This window comes from Schistocerca serialis, chromosome 8 (assembly GCF_023864345.2).
Source record: "Schistocerca serialis cubense isolate TAMUIC-IGC-003099 chromosome 8, iqSchSeri2.2, whole genome shotgun sequence".
Classification (NCBI taxonomy): domain Eukaryota; kingdom Metazoa; phylum Arthropoda; class Insecta; order Orthoptera; family Acrididae; genus Schistocerca; species Schistocerca serialis.
In genome coordinates, this window is record NC_064645.1 from 331,573,622 (window position 1) to 331,585,206 (window position 11,585).

The window sequence follows — 11,585 nt, forward strand, 5'->3', positions numbered from 1 at the left end:
CGCGCTATAGTTGCAAGGAACGCGACTTTAAAATATATGCTGGGCATCAGATGTACTAGTTACTCCACTACCTAGGTCAAAGATCAATCTGATTTAACACTCGAACATCAAGTAAGTGTATATAAAGAACACAAAGGCTCAGAGGTGAGAAAGTTTGCGGCCAAGGCTAGGACAGTGCATCCCTCATGGGCGACATAGGCAATGTTGTGTAAAAAATAATCTAGTCACAATTTAAATTCAACGAACAAGCGCTGCAACGTGTGTTTTCGGTGTCACAAATTGGCTAATCAGGAAACGTCTGTATACTGAAGCGGGTGACATCACCTACAAATTCTTCGGCCACAGCATGCAACAGTGCCAGGAATTAAAAACTTGTTACGATATTTCATCCAGGCTAATGCTGTTAGACTTCAACCTGAGTGAGTAGTTTTTATCACTCCGATATTGGTGCCCTAAAAATATTCTCCTCCTTGTAAGTAATTTGCCCTAGGAATCGACAACAACGCGATCTAACTACTGTTAATGAAATATTGGGGAGTAAGCACATTTTCATAGAGCAACTGAAGATATGAAGGGGTATCACATTCCAGTCGGTCCACAGAGACTTCTGCAAGCCCTCAGAAGACGATAAACTTCTTCGCCGCCTTTGAATAGCTTCTGCATATAAGACGAAGGAGAAGAGCAAAACGTTCTTACTAAAATGGGCAACAGTCTGGATGACTGACTGATCTGGCCTTGTAACACTAACCAAAACGGCCTTGCTGTGCTGGTACTGCGAACGGCTGAAAACAAGGGGAAATTACTGCCGTAACTTTTCCCGAGGGCATGCAGCTTTACTGTATGGTTAAATGATGATGGCGTCCTCTTGGGTAAAATATTCCGGAGGTAAAATAGTCCCCCATTCGGATCTCCGGGCGGGGACTACTCAAGAGAATATCATTATCAGGAGAAAGAAAACTGGCGTTCTACAGATCGGAGCGTGGAATGTCAGATCCCTTAATCGTGCAGGTAGGTTAGAAAATTTAAAAATCTTAGAAGCTAGATTAAGGAAAGGCAAACCTACGTTTCTAGCATTTGTAGACTTGTTGTTGTTGTTGTGGTCTTCAGTCCTGAGACTGGTTTGATGCAGCTCTCCATGCTACTCTATCCTGTGCAAGCTTCTTCGTTTTAATCATACAGTAAAGCTGCATGTCCTCGGGAAAAATTACGGCCGTAGTTTCCCCTTGCTTTCAGCCGTTCGCAGTAGCAGCACAGCAAGGCCGTTTTGGTTAATGTTACAAGGCCAGATCAGTCAATCATCCAGACTGTTGCCCCTGCAACTACTGAAAAGGCTGCTGCCCCTCTTCAGGAACCACACGTTTGTCTGGCCTCTCAACAGATACCCTTCCGTTGTGGTTGCACCTACGGTACGGCCATCTGTATCGCTGAGGCACGCAAGCCTCCCCACCAACAGCAAGGTCCATGGTTCATTGGGGGGTTTGTAGACTTAGAGAAAGCTTTTGACAATGTTGACTGGAATACTCTCTTTCAAATTCTGAAGGTTGCAGGGGTAAAATACAGGGAGCGAAAAGCTATTTACAATTTTTACAGAAACCAGATGGCAGTTGTAAGAGTCGAGGGACATGAAAGGGAAGCAGTGGTTGGGAAGGGAGTGAGACAGGGTTGTAGCCTCTCTCCGATGTTATTCAATCTCTATATTGAGCAAGCAGTGAAGGAAACAAAAGAAAAATTCGGAGTAGGTATTAAAATCCATGGAGAAGAAATAAAAACTTTGAGGTTCGCCAATGACATTGTGATTCTGTCAGAGACAGCAAAGGACTTGGAAGAGCAGTTGAACGGAATGGACAGTGTCTTGAAAGGAGGGTATAAGATGAACATCAACAAAAGCAAAACAAGGATAATGGAATGTAGTCAAATTAAGTCGGGTGATGCTGAAGGAATTAGATTAGGAAATGAGACACTTAAAGTAGTAAAGGAGTTTTGCTATTTGGGGAGCAAAATAACTGATGATGGTCGAAGTAGAGAGGATATAAAATGTAGACTGGCAATGGCAAGGAAAGCATTTCTGAAGAAGAGAAATTTGTTAACATCGAGTATAGATTTAAGTGTCAGGAAGTCGTTTCTGAAAGTATTTTTATGGAGTGTAGCCATGTATGGAAGTGAAACATGGACGATAAATAGTTTGGACAAGAAGAGAATAGAATCTTTCGAAATGTGGTGCTACAGAAGAATGCTTAAGATTAGATGAGTAGATCACATAACTAATGAGGAAGTACTGAATAGGATTGGGGAGAAGAGAAGTTTGTGGCACAACTTGACTAGAAGAAGGGATCGGTTGGTAGGACATGTTCTGAGGCATCAAGGGATCACCAATTTAGTATTGGAGGGCAGCGTGGAGGGTAAAAATCGTAGAGGGAGACCAAGAGATGAATACACTAAGCAGATTCAGAAGGATGTACGTTGCTGTAGGTACTGGGAGATGAAGAGGCTTGCACAGGATAGAGTAGCATGGAGGACTGCATCAAACCAGTCTCAGGACTGAAGACCACAACAACAATATAAATGGTGTCTCAAGAAGAGAGCCCGGATTGAGAAAACCCGTTATTTTTATTTATTGTTGTCGGAAATATTTGTTTTGCATGTTTTATTGTCAGTGATCATTAAGGTTACGTTTTGATATTGTGCTTTTGTTTTACAGGTCAGTGTTTGTGGGGTATCGGCATGGGAAGATACAGCATGGAATAGCAAGTGTTGATTTTGGAAACTCACTACGAGAATGGTGAAGTATTCACGGAAACTGGAAACTCCGCACTAACCTTGAATTCAACAATGTACTACACGAGTCAAGCACGTAGCAAAAGAATGAGGTGGCGATGTCAGGACACCGCTCCATGAAATTATACACGACCTAGCTTCCGTGCAGTGAAATTGAAAGGTATTCTGATTTTCAATCACACGACGAAAAAGGGATAATTACTGTCGATGCTAAACATCTATAGATTCAAACCCTCGATATGTCGACAGCACTATCGCCTATCCCCCACCCCTACTTCAGCCAAGACAAAGTGTTGTACATTGTTGACCTTATATGAATTCAGTCATTGTTTTTATAATCAGATCAATTCTTACTTGCAACTAATTTCATGGAAGTGCTGCCGTTTATTGTTTTTGTGCTGTGTGCCATTGTAATAGTTTTTAATGATGAGTAAGTCTGTAACAAGAACGAAGTGGAAAACCGGTTTTGATTCATCCACTAGAGTTATGATACGCCAAAAATTTGTACACACAACTACAATAGCCTAATTACCTATCAATAACAGCTTAGAGTCAGCCTGAACTCGTTAATTGGAGAGTTGCAGGACACTGGGGTTGCAACATTTCATTATTTCACAAGGCAGTGGAGCGGTAGCCTAAACATAATTAAAAATAGCATTAAATGAAAATCAGTACATAAAAATGCATTTGGATTTTCTGCGTCGCCTTAAAATCACGCTAATTAACAAAAATTTTGCCCAACACCAACATTTCAGTTCTTTAAAAAATTTGAAAATTCTGTAATCTTTAGCCCAAATGGCCAAATCATACTGCCAAATAAAAAATATTTATATATATATATAGGATGGTCAGAAAATGTCTGAAACACTTGTCGTGATGTTGTAGGGGTTGTAGGGCAGATTGTATGTACTGAGACAGAAATGTTAAGAAAAAAAAAATGCGATACATTGCGCCGTTTCCGGGTTATTTAGGATTGAAGTTAGCCAATCAGATCGTCGCGCTCGTAAATTCAAGTTTCAGCTAACGAGACAAAGCACTCGTTGGGCAACACCGCCTCTAGCAGGCCGCTTGAGTTATATATATATATATATATATATATATATATATATATATATATATATATATATGGGGGGGTGTTTATTCTTGCTGTTGTTGTTGCTGCAGCCTTCAGTACGTAGACTGGTTTGATGCAGCTCTCCATGCTACTCTATCCCATGCAAGGCTCTTCATCTCTGAGCAACTACTGCAACCTACATCTTTCTGGATGTGCCTGCTGTGTTCATCATTTGGTCTCGGACAATGCGGTGTTTTTAGTGCATACACCAGACGAAGTGCAAAGATCGTTGGACTGGATTGCCCAACATGATGCTGCACCCGGAAGCCGTGTGAACTTGTAGAAGTCTCGGGCGACGGTCATCGGCAGCGGCCTGCAGGAAGGGACCTTGGCTCCATACCCACTCCGGGATTCTATCAAATGTTTGGAGGTCATCTTTAAGCGCTATAGTCGAAGGGACAGTGAACCTACACTCGTCTCCTACAATGAATATTTACGTATGTCCGTAACAACTTGCTGCGGTCTTTGAAATGGTCCAGCCGCTGGCTTGTGTCAACGACTATCTGGCGTCCAAAATACCCCAACTGGCTACTGTCTTCCCGATGCATAAGAACTGCCCCTACCTCTCACGAACCGCCGACTGCAGTGGGCCTGTTTCCCGGTCACTGTCTCTCCTCAAGGAGTTTTTTGTGGACTTCAGTCACGTCAACACCGAGTTGTCTAGTGAGCAGCAGCTGAGACGCCATCCCCGAAGTCCGAATGAAAGCCGTCTAGCCTCGGTTACTTGGCTGCTGGTGTGGCATTCAGTGGCCACTGCTCTCTTCGATTTGGACCCCAGAACGCCCTCGTATTTGGTTGTGAACCACAAATATATGAATGGCCAGAGACTCCATTCCATACGTATTACAGATTTCCGTTATGTCTCCAGTGCCATCTCATTGATACGGATGAATACCGTCTCGAATGTGGGTCTGCCGTGGAGACTGACGATACTCATGTTGGCCCTCCTTCAGCGAACGACCCCAACTGCAGTTACTCCGACACCCCTTCTTATCCCGGATATGTCGTTTTGCTAAGATAAACGCAGTGATATGGGTCAAGGGTTTGATCATATTATATATTTACCTACATCTTTACCGGGATAGTGCCAAGCAGTTTCTCAATTTTTGGACCTCCCTACTGTAACGATTCACTCGTCCTCGACGCCACCCGCGCTACCGCCAATACTTTGCTAATTAGTTGGGTAGTGTCTTCTTTGACCCTCCCTGCCATTGGGTCGTATCTAGGATAAGAAGCTAACCTTATTCGCAAATCAGTTTTACGGACCAGAGCAAGTGACAGAACCACAAGGACCCTTTTGTTCTGAAGACGTGCCCGGCCGCAATGCAGATTAGAAGGATCCGCGGACATCTCGTCGCTAGCAGCCGATGGTGTAGTATTTAATGTTGGTTTCTCTCTGCATAATCCGAAAGTGCCGCCTTTACTTTGTATTTATTCTTTAATTTTGCTTTTGTTGATTAGATGCTTTCTTTACCCTTAGAAGGACACAATTGTACGAATAAAGATGTCCTGTTTATCTGCCCATCCTGTCTCCACCAGGCTGAAGCTGAGTGCTCTACTTCACCAGAGGAAAAAAAAAAGAGAAAGAAAATGCAGTTAAAGCAACCGAGAAGCGGTAAATTCCGGTTAGAGCCTTGGTCCGGCACAAATTTTTGACTTTCGCCATTGTATTACTGCAGTGCCCTTGTAATACGGGTATATTTCTATTGCCTATTGTCAAACCACAATTTATGAAAGTGTTTGTATTTTCTTAATAGGATTAAGTAGGAATAATTAATATTTTTCATGTTGGAAATAATTGTGGTAGCAGGGAATGTCTGCACCAAAGTATCGTTGGCAAGAGAGACCGCACATTGATATAATTTTAAAAAGGGCGGGAGAGACCGCGTATGGATACATTTGAACAAAAGAGCGCGAAAGACCGCGCATTGATACGTTTTGTAATGGTAGCAGGGATTTTCTGCGCCAGAAAGCATTGTTGGCAGGGGAGACCGCACTTTAGCGTTCGTAGGAGTCAGTAGTAAGCGAGATGTGAAGCGAGTTGGTAGCAAGTCTGAAGCGAGAGTTTGAGAGGAGTAGTGTGCCTGCCAGCCACCAGCTACGATTTACAAGAGATTATAAACGGATGTACAGAGACATCACCTAACTATTATCATAAGAGAAACTAATATTGTGGAATTTTTTTTTTTTTTTTTTTTTTTTTTTTTGAGAAGCTCAAGACTACTGAAGTATGTTTGCACAATGCTAGTTGTAAGTTTATTGGAAAAAAGTAAGTCCCATTTGAACGTTTGTAAAATCATTTCATTACCAGCAGTAAATATTGGAAGAAACGTTTTCAGAATATAATTAATTTTTGCCAGCAATGTTGCATTACTGATCACAATCCATTCCAAAAAACCATCAACGGAAAACTTTGCAAAAATTTTATTGCTGTCAAGAAAAAGTGTAACTATGAATTACATAACTACAGTCAAATTAATAAAAAAATAACGTCAGCTTTGCTACTAAAGAATAACGTCAGCTTTGGTAATAAATACAGCCACTTTTTATGACAGCCCACCAGCAGTTAATAGACTATAGTAAAACAGAGTAAGTATATTCATGTCGCAGTTAGATAGCAGTCAGATGGCGATCCAGTAACAGTAAAAAAAAGGTAAGGAACAGTTTTGGGTTATTGCAGATAACGTCTGGGGGCCACGACGACGACACATTCTATGTTTCGACGAAATAATCAGAAAATCACTTTTAATAAGCAGCAATTAAATTTGTATGCGAAGATTGAGAAAGAGAATAAATTCCAAAAGGAAGATTTCATTTGTTATTATTAAGCAAGAGATAGAAATCCTAAGGGAAGGTTACATAGGTTATTGTAAAAGGGAAGGTTATCATTAACAAAATAGGTATAGAGGAGACGGGAAAGTTTCACTTGGCGACATCCAATCGGTAAGACTCTTTAGTGAATCTACTGTGAAAATGAATATACTGACTCTGACAATTGTATGAATAAGCTAGTGTTAAGTGGCGCAACGCTTATACTAAACTGTATACCTTTAATTCACAGCCCATCGGCAATTCTGTCTGCTCTATTGATTCTGCGTTGAAAAGTGTTTGTTCAGTGTTGAATCCGCTTTAAGCAGTGATATATTTTGTTGCGTGTGCTAATTATAGACGATGTCCCGCAGAATAATTACTCGTTCTCAAAGTGATAAAAGTGTAGAAAATACTGATGAGAAATTCTTTTCAGGAGTATACAGAAATAATACGTGTGATAAACCCGGCAGTGAAACGTTAGGTGAACAGACATTCGAGAGTAGTAATAATATGGAATCTTTTGACGAACAATCAACTTCAGATATGCCAACTGATAATGAGACATTAGTGCAAAATAATTTGTTTTTAAATACAACAGACGCTACACAGCCACAAATTACGCTTAGCAGACATAATAGTTTCAGTAACGAAACCACCATAATGCAGTCAAACAGTGTGACCCCATTACGTGCCGAAACAGATTCAAACGGTACACAGCTACACAATCTGCGTAACAGATACCACAGTTTTACTGACAAAAATTCCGAAACCACGGAAGAAGTGACACGATTACAATCGTCTGAGGGTGTTCAAATGAACACAGATATACAACCTTTAACAACGAATACAAATACACACAGAAGTCAATCCGAAACGGATCCAATAATGGCATTTTTGCTACAAATGAGACAATACATGAATCAAAACTTTAACAGAAGGGCACAAGAATCAGCAGACCTAAAAAACGAAATCAAGGCAGAACGCATGCACACAGATCAGAAATTAGACAAAATGTACCAAAATCTAAAACACGAAATCAAAGTAGAAATTCAAGCAGTCTCTAAAAAATCAAAACAAGAATTATACGCCAAGATTCAAGAAATAACAGATAAACAAGAAGCATTTGCGGTAAGCCTACGAGAAACAATGACAGAGAACTTTTCTAAAGAAAACGCTCACATTGATGAACGTTTTAACGATCACACAGAAAACTGTTTAATACGTCACCGCAAACTGGTGCGATCGCAGAATAAAGAACGAAAAGAACTATCACAAACAATTAATAAACAGCGACAGGACGACAAAAAGAAAGTGTTTTCTCAGGGAGAAACTTACGTGGACAATCACATACACTCGATTTCGGAAGAAATCGAAACGGTTAAGGAGACAAATATTCAAATAAAAGAGAGGCTCACGGAAATCCAATCACATACAATTGAGGCCAAAATTTCTACACACACTGAAATCCAGAATATTAGGGATAAATTAACAGAAGAAGTTCTGACACTAACTGACAAAATGGAACACATAGAAATCAATCAAGACTCAGAAAATTTGAAAGCAGATTTTAAGAAAGTAACCAAAAGTAATCGTAAATTACGGAACGAATTCACAGAAAATATCAACGAACTCACTACAAGAGTAGACCTGTTAGATACCACCAATGACAGCAAATCAGATGACACTACACCAGTCTCAGTTCAACAGATTTCTAATAGTAAAGATACGCAAATTACATATGTGCAACAAACAATCGCAGACCTAAATCACGTAATAATTTGTTACATCCTAAAATCAATTCTTTACAGCAAAGGATAGCTGACACACAAGAAACAGCTGCAAACAATCAATTCCGACAGAACACACACCATTATGACGTGTCTCAGATGCACAATACATACAATGTCGGTAGACTTCAGAGTGTAAGAGATCTTAACCAGGCAGAAAGACACACAAATTCATATTCACAACATTATGAAAATAATGACACACAAAGACATGACGGTTTCGACCACAAGCATTTCCTTTCAGTGAGAAAGTTTAAAACATTTAAAAACGACAGGACGCAAATACATCCACTGGACTGGATCCATCAATTCAATGCAGCACTCCCACCATCATGGCCAGTTCAACATAAGCTAGAATTTATTATTAGTTTTCTTGAAGGGGAACCAGCGAGAAGAATGCGACCAATTGCTAGACAGTGTTTTTCAGTAGAAGCATTCCAGGAAGCATTTCTAGCAGCATATTGGTCAGATACCACACAGAGTAGCATTAAAGATCTGCTAATTAGTCTGCCAAATTTCGGGAATTCTACTTTCCCAATAATTACACAATTTTTCGAGTGTATGGTTGAACAAAACCAATACCTCAAAGAGCCATACAGGCAATCCGCATTAATAGAGCTGTGTATTTCAAAACTCCCCAGAGCATTAAAAGTGTCATTATTAACAGGCCAGCAAAAGGACAGCGTGTACGCATTTAGAGACATCCTGCAATTGCTAGAGGTACACCAGGCAGATTATGCGTTTGTTAATTAGAATTTTTCACGACATAACGCAAACCAGACGAACAATACTAATTTTGAACAAACACGAATTGGCAATAACAATCATAATGAACGCTTTCGCAGCGAAAATGAAAACTTTAATCGAGAATACACAGAGGGATTCAATGAACAGTAATATAATAACAATGTACATTACAATTCAAGACAACAACAAAGCCATCCAAATAACACGACACATATACGACAGGAAATGCCGAACTGGCCAAACTTTCACATGACTCGTAGCCAAGAAAATGCGACAGGTGCAAACAATTACATGGGTCAGCCGCAAAACACACAAAACGAACAAAGACAGCCTTTTCAGAGAAACGCGTGTGCCTCGCCGTATAACCACAGTTATGACGACAGAAGGAGAGAAAACGAACACCGACCACAAAGGACATTCTACAATGATAATTTTCATAGAAATTCAAACAGTGCACAACAACCAAGTTATCGTATGAATGTACCAGACACAAGATTTCATCCGCCACCTGCCGAACTGGCCAAACTTTCACATGACTCGGCACCAAGAAAATGCGACAGGTGCAAACAATTACATGGGTCAGCCGCAAAACACACAAAACTAACAAAGACAGCCTTTCCAGAGAAACACATGTGCCTCGCCGTATAACCACAGTTATGACGACAGAAAGAGAGAAAACTAACACCGACCGCAAAGGACATTCTACAATACAAAATTGTTGAGGCTTTCGTGGCCACTTGTTGACGAACTGCCTACTGGCTTCTGTCTCGGGTTCTTCGGCCGACGTTCATCTAATGATTTTTCTGACGTTTCGCAAACACGAGTGGCTGGCATTGTCAAAGCTTCACCCGCCATTGCCGGTGGTGAACTGGAGCCGAGCTTTTTTTAACAAGAGGTGGAGCCCCTCCACGCCCACACCGGCATGATGGCCAACACAAAAGGTCTACTGCCATCTCTGCATAAGGGTTAGTATTCACTAAAGTGAGGTGTCGCAGGATGTGGGTGCTGCGATGTTTGCGTACGTCTGGTTAGGATTAACCATTAATACGCGCTCATCTGGAGATAGATTGGTCGAAATCTGACGAAGGGTAGCGGTTTGAAGGGCAGAGGAAAAAAAGTGCCAAGGCAAGAGCCAAGGGAAAAAAACCTCTGCGAAAGTTAGGTCGGGCGGCAAGAGCAGTAGCGGTTGTCTTGCTGCCTGCGATAGGTTGTGCAAGGATAGGCTTTGTTAGTAGTGGGTATCATGCATGTCGATACCTTGACGTTGTGCGTTTGTGCTGCTCGGCGGCTGGCGCTGGGTGCTGGTACAGAGTCCTCGTTCAGCGTCCTGCAAGCCGAGCTCGCGGGCGCAGACTATATGTACCTGGCGCGCCAACGTCCGAGGGCTTCTCCGCGGTCATTTCCGGTGCGGTTCTCCTCTTGCTACCTGCGACGGTCGTTCGCTGCAGTACGGGAAGCCAGGATCCGTTTACCTTAAGGCTTTCCTCTTTCTTGTTCAAACTATTCGCGTGTTTTTGTATTTCCACAGCTTCTCTGAACAAGCGCGTATGATAGTGCTTCTCTACAGCCAGAACTTCCGTGTCGGCGAATTTTATTACGTGGTCGGTCTCATTCAGTGCGTGCTCTGCCACGGCCGATTTTTCCACCTGCCCCAACCTGCAATGTCGTTTATGCTCTTTGATCCTGGTGTTAATGGATCGTCCAGTCATTCCGACATAAACTTTTCCGCATGTGCATGGCATACGGTATATTCCCGACATTGCAAGTGGGTCTCTTTTCTCCTTCGCCGATCTAAGACACTCTTTGATCTTCCTTGTCGGTTTGAAAATCGTCTTTACGCCATGTTTGCGCAATATACGGCCGATTCTATCCGTCACTCTGGGAATGTAGGGCAGAAAGGCCGTACCCGACATTTCTTTTTCTGGTTCCTTACTTCGCCGAGTGTTTGGCTCTGTTACATTTCTAATATAATTTGTGGAGAACCCATTGCTCCTCAGGACAGTTTCCAGGTGTTGCATTTCTCGTTTGAAGTGTTGCGGCTCACATGTTCGTCCTGCTCTCGTTACGAGCGTACTAATCATGCCTCTTTTCTGGCTCGGGTGGTGGTTTGACAGTTTGTGTAGGTATCGGTCCGTGTGTGTCGGTTTTCGGTACACACTGTGTCCCAGGTTTTCGCCGTCCCTTGTGACCAACACATCTAGAAATGGCAGTTTCTTGTCCTTTTCTACTTCCATGGTAAATGTTATGTTGGCATGGAGGCTGTTCAAGTGTCTTAGGAAGTCACCGAGCTGTTCTTCACCATGGCTCCACACCACGAAAGTATCATCGACGTACCTGTACCACACCTTAGG